The sequence below is a fragment of the Salvelinus alpinus genome, chromosome 7 (genome assembly GCF_045679555.1).
Source record: "Salvelinus alpinus chromosome 7, SLU_Salpinus.1, whole genome shotgun sequence".
NCBI lineage: Eukaryota > Metazoa > Chordata > Actinopteri > Salmoniformes > Salmonidae > Salvelinus > Salvelinus alpinus.
Window position 1 is genome coordinate 72,765,089 of NC_092092.1, and position 6,855 is coordinate 72,771,943.

The window sequence follows — 6,855 nt, forward strand, 5'->3', positions numbered from 1 at the left end:
AACAAACATAAGTGTATTGTATAACCTGATGTTATAAGACTGTCATCTGATGAAGTTGGTCAAGTGATTAATTTTATATATTTTGCTGGTTTTTGCGATCGCTACCTTTTGCTGCTAATAAATGCATTTGTTTGTTTGGCTATTGTGGTAAGCTAATATAATGCTATATTGTGTTTTCGCTGTAAAACACTTAAAAAATCGGAAATATTGGCTGGATTCACAAGATGTTTATCTTTCATTTGCTCTACACCATGTATTTTTCATAAATATTTTATGATGAGTATTTAGGTATTTCACGTTGCTCTCTGTAATTATTCTGGCTGCTTTGGTGATATTTTTGATGGTAGCTGCAATGTAAAACTATGATTTACACCTCAAATATGCACATTTTTGAACAAAACATAAATGTATTGTATAACATGTTATAAGACTGTCATCTGATGAAGTTGTTTCTTGGTTAGTGACTAATTATATCTCTATTTGGTCGGTTTTGTGATAGCTACCTATGCGGTAGGAAAATGGTGAAAATATGCGGTTGAGTCTTTTGCTATTGTGGTTAGCTAATAGAAATACATATTGTGTTTTCGCTGTAAAACATTTAAAAAATCGGAAAATGATGGCTGGATTCACAAGATGTTTATCTTTCATTTGCTGTATTGGACTTGTGATTTCATGAAAATTATATTATATGATATCCCTGTCGCGTTAGGCTAGGCTATGCTAGTTAGCTTTTTTGATGAGGATCCTCCTGGATCCGGGATGGGTAGCAATGAAAGGTTAAGACCTAGGGACATGTACTAGTCTGTGGCGACTTAAACAAACTGGACAAGAACCCAACACCCTCAGCTCACAGGGGGATAAACACCTACCTGAGGTGACAGCATTCCCTCCCCAATATGCCCCGTTAGGCACAACTACGATCAAATACATTTTTTAGAATCAACTATTAAAGACTACCAGAACCCACTGGATTCTCCAATTACCTTGAATGAACTACAGGACAAAATACAAACCCTCCAACCCAAAAAGGCCTGTGGTGTTGATGGTATCCTAAATTAAATTCTAAAATATACCGACCACAAATACCATTTGGCTATACTTAAACTCTATACCATCATCCTCAGCTCTGGCATCTTCCCCAATACTTGGAACCAAGGACTGATCACCCCAATCCACAAAAGTGGAGACAAATTTGACCCCAACAACTACCTTGGGACAGCAACCTCTGGAAATTCTTCTGCATTATCATTTACAGCAGACTCCTACATTTCCTCAGTGAATACAATGTCCTGAGCAAATGTCAAATTAGCTTTTTACAGAATTACCTTATGACAGACCACATATTCACCCTGAACACACTTATTGACAAACAAACAAACCAAAACAAAAGCAAAGTCTTCTCATGCTTCGTTGATGACATTTTTGGGGGGACTCAATTTGGCATGAGGGTCTGCTATATAAATTGATGGAAACCGGTGTTGGGGGGGGGGGGGGGGGGGGTGATATACACCATTATAAAATCCATCCAACATATTTCCTCAGGGCCAGTGGGTGAGACACGGGATGCAGCCCCACACTCTTCAACATACATATCAACGAATAGGCGAGGGCACTAGAGCAGTCTGCAGCACCCGGCCTCACCCTATTAGAATCTGAAGTCAGATGTCTACTGTTTGCTGATGATGTGGTGCTTCTGTCCCCAAACAAGAAATGCCTATTGCAGAACCTTGATCTTCTGCACAGATTCTGTCAGACCTGGGCCCTGACAGTACATCTCAGTAAGACAAAAATAATGGTGTTCCAAAAGAGGTCCAGTTGCCAGGACCATACATACAAATTCCATTGCGACACCGTTGCCCTAGAGCACACAAAAACTATACCTACCTCAGCCTAAATATCAGCACCACAGGTAACTTCTACAAAGCTGTGAATGATCTGAGAGACAAGGCAAGAGGGCCTTCTACGCCATCAACATCAAATTTGACATCCCAATTAGGATCTGGCTTAAATTTCTTGAATCAGTTACAGAATCCTTTGCCCTTTATGGTTGTCAGGTCTTGGGGTCCACTCACCAACCAAGAATTCACAAAATGGGACAAACACCCAATTGAGACTGCATGCAGAATTCTGCAAAAAACATCCTCAGTGTACAATGTAAAACGCAAAATTATGCATGCAGAGCAGAATTAGGACGATTCCCACTAATTATAAAAATCCAGAAAAGAGCAATGAAATTATACAACCACCTAAAAAGAAGTGATTCTCAAACCTTCCATTACAAAGCCACCTACAGAGAGGTGAACCTGGAGAAGAGTCCACTAAGAAAGTTGATCTTGTGTTCACAAACAGACCCCACAGAGCCCAAGGACAGAAACACAATTAGACAACAAAATCATGAGAAAACTAAAACAAATTACTTGACACATTGGAAAGAATCAACAAAAAAACTGAGCAAAGTGGAATGTTAAATGGCCCTAAACAGAGAGTACACAGTACCAGTGTACACCTGACCTCTGGGACTGACCCCAAATTAAGAAAATCCTTGACTCTGTACAGACTCAGTGAGCATATCCTTGCTATTGAGAGAGGCCGCCATCGGCAGACCTGTCAGGAGAAACCAGGCAATGTGCCCATTGCCCACAAAATGAGATGGAAACCAAGCAATTTTTCCCTCAGATTACACAGATCCACAAAGAATTTGAAAACAAATCCAATCTTGATAAACTCCCATATCTATTAGGTGAAATACAACAGCGTGCCACCACAGCAGCAAGATGTGTGACCTGTTGCCACAAGAAAAGGGCAACCATTGGAGAACAAACACCATTATAAACACAACCTATATTTATCTTTTTATTTATTTCCCTTTTCACACATAAACTTCAGTGCATTCAGACACTTTGACTTTTTCCGCATTTTGTTACATTACAGCCTTATTCAAAAAAATATTAAAGTGTTTGTTTTTCCCCCCTCACACAATACCCCATAAAGACAAAGCAAAAACAGGTTAAATGACATTTTTGCAAATGTATAAAATAAAGAAAATGGAAATATCCCATGTACATAAGTATTCAGACGCTTTACTCAGTACTTTGTTGAAGCACCTTTGTCAGCGATTACAGCCTTGAGTCTTCTTGGGTATGACCCTACAAGCTTGGCACACCTGTATTTGGGGAGTTTCTCACATTCTTCTCTGCAGATCCTCTCAAGCTCTGTCAGGTTGGATGTGGAGCGTTGCTGCACAGCTATTTTCAGGTCTCTACAGAGAGAGTCCGGGCTCTGGCTGGGCCACTCAAGGACATTCAGAGACTTGCCCCGAAGCCACTCCTGCGTTGTCTTGGCTGTGTGCTGAGGGTCGTTATCCTGTTGGAAGGTGAACCTTCGCCCCCAGTCTGAGGTCCTGAGCACTCTGGAGCACGTTTTTCTCAAGGATCTCTCTGTACTTTACTCCTTTCGTCTTTCCCTCGATCCTGACTAGTCTCCCAGTCCCTGCCGTTGAAAAACATCCCCACAGCATGATGCTACCACCACCATGCTTCACCATAGGGATAGTGCCAGGCTTCCTTCAGACGTGACGCTTGGTATTCACGCCAAATATTTCAATCTTGGTTTCATCAGAGCACAGAATCTTGTTTCTCATGGTCTGAGTGTCTTTAGGTGCCTTTTGGCGAACTCCAAGCAGGCTGTCATGTGCCTTTTACTGAGGAATGGCTTCCATGTGGCCACTCTACCATAAAGACCTGATTGGTGGAGTGCTGCAGAGATGGTTGTCCTTCTGGAAGGTTCTCCCATCTCCACAGAGGAACTCTGCACCTCTGTCAGAGTGACCATCATGTTTTTGGTCACCACCCGGACAAAGGCCCTTCTCCCTCGATTGGGCGGCCAGCTCTAGTAACCCGGATGACACTGGGCCAATTGTGCGCCATTCTATGGAACTCCCAATAACGTCCGGATGTGATGCAGCCTAGATTAAAACCAGCGATTGCAGTGACGCCTCTTGCACTGAGATGCAGTGCCTTAGACCGCTGCGCCAGTCAGGAGCTGTAGTGTCTTCTGTCCTCATCTATTCTCCACCTCTCTTTGAAATGGCTGCTGTAAATCAATCAGTGATCAGCTTCAGTAGTGTATGTGGGTGGGCGTTCATGCGCCTGCATGCATGTGCCTATGCATGTGTGTGTGTGTATGTGTGTCTTTGTGAGAGGATCTTGAGGTCCTTACAATGAGCTCTAATTGGACAGTAGGCCTGACCAACAACAAGCTCTAATTGGACATTAGGCCTGACCAACAACCCTGCAGCATCGTGTCGTAAATTACTATATGCTTCTTCCCTCCTTTTCTCCTCTTCCATCTATTGTTATCTCTCATCCTTCTCAACCTCCTCCCTCTATTGTTATCTCTCATCCTTCTCCTCCTCTCTTCCTCTTCTCTTTATTCTTATCTCTCATCCTTCACCTCCTCTCCTCCTCATCCCTTTATTCTGATCTCTCATCCTTCTCCTCTCCCTCTATTGTTATCTCTCATCCTTCTCAACCTCCTCCCTCTATTGTTATCTCTCATCCTTCTCAACCTCCTCCCTCTATTGTTATCTCTCATCCTTCTCAACCTCCTCCCTCTATTGTTATCTCTCATCCTTCTCCTCTTCCCTCTATTGTTATCTCTCATCCTTCTCCTCCTCTCCGCCTCCTTCTACTTTTGCACCTCATTCGTATCTCCCTTCCCCTCTCTTCTCTTCCCTTTCTCCTCTTCCCTCCTCCCTCTATCCACCTCTCTCTCTCCTCCTCTTTCATCCACTGTGTCCTGCTCTACCCCTGGCTAGCTGGGCAGGCAGATTGAGCAGTAAATTAAATTAATGTAGGCCATTTCTCCATCATTTTTCATTCCTCTAGAATGATTGAAGCTGATGTAATAAGTTCATTAAAACACAAAACATTAGGCTCATTAAAAACCCATTAAAACTATCTCTAGGACCTGATTTATGGAGGCAGTGCATGGACAGGGGGTGGGACATGAGAGGCTGAGGGAGTGAGCGGTCGAGGGGTAGAGAGTGTGGGGAACAGGGGGTGGGATGAGAGAGGGTGAGGGGAGATGGGTGAAGGGGTAAAGGTAGGAGATGGGAGAAGGTTTAGTAGGAGATGGGAGAAGGGGTAAAGGTAGGGGGGAGAAGGGGTAAAGGTAGGAGGTGGGAGAAGGGTTAGTAGGAAATGGGAGAAGAGGTAAAGGTAGGAGATGGGAGAAGGGTTAGTAGGAGATGGGAGAAGGGGTAAAGGTAGGAGATGGGAGAAGGGATAGTAGGAAATGGGAGAAGGGGTAAAGGTAGGGGATGGAAGGTGGGAGAAGGGGTAAAGGTAGGATGTGGGAGAAGGGTTAGTAGGAAATGGGAGAAGGGGTAAAGGTAGGGGCTGGGAGAAGGGTTAGAAGGAAATGGGAGAAGGGTTAGTAGGAGATGGGAGAAGGGGTAAAGGTAGGAGATGGGAGAAGGGGTAAAGGTAGGAGATGGGAGAAGGGGTAAAGGTAGGAGATGGGAGAAGGGTTAGAAATGGGAGAAGGGTTAGTAGGAGATGGGAGAAGGGGTAAAGGTAGGAGGTGGGAGAAGGGGTAAAGGTAGGAGATGGGAGAAGGGTTAGTAGGAAATGGGAGAAGGGTTAGTAGGAGATGGGAGAAAGGGTAAATGTAGGAGATGGGAGAAGGGTTAGTAGGAGATGGGAGAAGGGGTAAATGTAGGAGATGGGAGAAGGGTTAGTAGGAAATGGGAGAAGGGGTAAAGGTAGGAGATGAAAGAAGGAGTAAAGGTAGGAGAGGGGAGAAGGGTTAGTAGGAAATGGGAGAAGGGTTAGTAGGAGATGGGAGAAAGGGTAAATGTAGGAGATGGGAGAAGGGTTAGTAGGAGATGGGAGAAAGGGTAAATGTAGGAGAGGGGAGAAGGGTTAGTAGGAAATGGGAGAAGGGGTAAAGGTAGGAGATGGGAGAAGGGTTAGTAGGAAATGGGAGAAGGGGTAAAGGTAGGAGATGGGAGAAGGGTTAGTAGGAAATGGGAGAAGGGGTAAAGGTAGGAGATGGGAGAAGGGTTAGTAGGAAATGGGAGAAGGGGTAAAGGTAGGAGATGGGATAAGGGTTAGTAGGAGATTGGAGAAGGGGTAAAGGTAGGATGTGGGAGAAGGGTTAGTAGGAGATGGGAGAAGGGGTAAAGGTAGGAGATGGGAGAAGGGTTAGTAGGAAATGGGAGAAGGGTTAGTAGGAGATGGGAGAAGGGGTAAAGGTAGGAGGTGGGAGAAGGGTTAGTAGGAGATGGGAGAAGGGGTAAAGGTAAAGTTTCTCTCAGTCACACGTACCTTTACTGTTCTCTCAGTCACGTGTACCTCTGCATTTCTCTTAGTCACATGTACCTCTACTGTTCTCTCAGTCACATGTACCTCTGCTGTTCTCTCAGTCACGTGTACCTCTTCTGTTCTCTTAGTCACATGTACCTCTACTGTTCTCTCAGTCACATGTACCTCTGCGTTTCTCTCAGTCACATGTACCTCTGCTGTTCTCTCAATCACATGTACCTCTACTGTTCTCTCAGTCACGTGTACCTCTGCTGTTCTCTCAATCACATGTACCTCTACTGTTCTCTCAGTCACATGTACCTCTGCTGTTCTCTCAGTCACATGTACCTCTGCTGTTCTCTCAGTCACATGTACCTCTACGTTTCTCTCAGTCACTTGTACCTCTGCGTTTCTCTCAGTCACGTGTACCTCTGCGTTTCTCTCAGTCACGTGTACCTCTGCGTTTCTCTCAGTCACGTGTACCTCTGCGTTTCTCTCAGTCACGTGTACCTCTGCTGTTTTCTCAGTCACATGTACCTCTGCTGTTCTC